This window comes from Benincasa hispida, chromosome 7 (assembly GCF_027475165.1).
Source record: "Benincasa hispida cultivar pf3 chromosome 7, pf3_genome.v1.1, whole genome shotgun sequence".
Classification (NCBI taxonomy): Eukaryota; Viridiplantae; Streptophyta; class Magnoliopsida; order Cucurbitales; family Cucurbitaceae; genus Benincasa; species Benincasa hispida.
In genome coordinates this window covers 11,477,477-11,478,996 of record NC_143484.1, presented here as the reverse complement: position 1 = coordinate 11,478,996, position 1,520 = coordinate 11,477,477, and the positions used below count along the sequence as shown (strand labels likewise).

General features: G+C 25.3%; 1 non-coding gene across 1 annotated transcript; it reads right to left on the bottom strand.

The window, feature by feature from the left end:
• Nucleotides 1-829: 829 nt before the first annotated feature.
• On the bottom strand, nucleotides 830-900 carry TRNAG-GCC (transfer RNA glycine (anticodon GCC)). The gene has a single exon. It is a non-coding gene; the product is annotated as a tRNA-Gly (tRNA).
• Between the last annotated feature and the right edge of the window lie 620 nt (nucleotides 901-1,520).

The following is a 1,520-nucleotide window of genomic DNA, read 5'->3' as shown; positions in this document are numbered from 1 at the left end:
TTTATTTTCAAATATCAAATAATTTCAATTTATCTAATTATTTTCGTTTTCCTTTCCTTTAATATATTTTTGAGTTTTCTAATTTTAATATTTTATATCATTTTATCTTATTTGTTTTACTTTTTTATATGTATAATAGTTTCAACTCTTTAAACGCTTATATTTTATTGCAATTTCGATTTTCTTAGACTGATTATCATATTTTTGTTTTTTTTTTCAATCAATTTCAAATAAATGTTCATAACTTTTTTGTTTTTGCTTTATCTGAATCGATTATAATATTTGTTATTTTGAATAAATGAATAGCCCCTATTTTACTATCTCTCTCTAAAACTTCTCACTAAAAATGAATAATATCTCCATTAAATAAAAAATTAAAATACTAAATCTAAAGCCTAAAACATCAATTGAAGGTCAAATTAAAAGTTTAGTCCCCAAAATTTTAAGTTTATGTCTATTTAAGTCGTTGAGTTAAAAAAATCTAAAAAGTACTAAAACTTTCTCAAATTCACAAATCTATTGTACATAAAATTAAATTTTATGTTTAATAGTGAAATTAAGTCTGAAAATTTTCAAATAAGTTAGGAACTTATCGAAAATAAAATCAAAATTTTAGGCTCATTTGATAACCATTTGGTTTTTGAATTTTGTTTTTGAAAATTAACCTAATAAACACTACTTCTACATAAATAATCGAAGTCTTTAAAATTTATTACAATTTAAATTAATAACATAGACAGAAAATTTAAAAGTTGAAAAACTTTGATGGAAGGTATTAATAAAATTCAATACTTTAGAATGAGAAGGAAAAAAATGTCAAAAAAAGGAGTGCACCAGCCGGGAATCGAACCCGGGTCTGTACCGTGGCAGGGTACTATTCTACCACTAGACCACTGGTGCCAGTAGGTTTTCGACATTCATTCTAAAGATTTGAGGACACAAAACATGTCAATGCTTTAAAATTAATAGAAATAATAATAATAAAGGTTGTATTTGAACTATTAACAATTTCATATTGTTAAACTTCTACGAAAATGTACTAAGAGAAAAGAAACTCATTATTCAACTTCATGAAAATAAAATCAAAACACGACATTAAAACCAAATCATGAAAACTCATTAAATAAGAATAGACTAAGTTTTGCTTTTCGAATATTTCAAATTATGGGTAGCCACTTTGTTTCGTTACATGTTAAAATAATAGTACTATATTGACACATACAATACGACATAGTATAAGTAAAATTGGTGACAGATCTCAACTCTACCAGGTCTATCGGAAAGTCAATTGCTATGTGGTGGAAAATTAAGAAAAGAATGAACGAAAAAGTACAATGAGTGGTAGTAGTTAAATAAGTAAATAATTTTAAACAAAAGATTTCACATTCTCAATAAAAATTTGAAACTTTTTAAAAATATGAATCTGATAGATTTCAGATTATCTATTCACCTGTTTGGCAAAAGAAAAGGAAAGGAAGTCGAGACCCCCTTTCTTTACAAGCTCACAGAGCGTCTTCAAT